At 52.6% G+C, this 232-nt stretch overlaps 1 protein-coding gene across 1 annotated transcript in view; it reads left to right on the top strand.

The window, feature by feature from the left end:
- Window positions 1-232, top strand: part of EMH_0068800 (uncharacterized protein) — a gene marked incomplete at both ends in the record, with an annotated part of 4,378 nt that overhangs the window by 2,848 nt on the left and 1,298 nt on the right. The window lies entirely within an intron of this gene.

Raw genomic sequence — 232 nt, forward strand, 5'->3', positions numbered from 1 at the left:
AGCAGCTTGACAGCTGGACGGACACCGAACTCTTGCCGCATGAGAGGCTGTGAGCACAGCAATCAAATGCCATAATAAGGAGCAGATCCTCTGCTATCTGCTGCTTACCCACCCCTAGCCAGAATTATTCCTAAACTCTGAACCGTTAAGACGACTCTAAGGGCCCTGGAGCTGTTGATGCCTCTTTGCGGCAACAACCAGTCTGACCGTGCATACAGGGCCTAGGGTTTGG

The sequence above is a fragment of the Eimeria mitis genome, genomic scaffold (assembly GCF_000499745.2).
Source record: "Eimeria mitis Houghton genomic scaffold, Emh_scaff82, whole genome shotgun sequence".
Lineage (NCBI taxonomy): Eukaryota > Apicomplexa > Conoidasida > Eucoccidiorida > Eimeriidae > Eimeria > Eimeria mitis.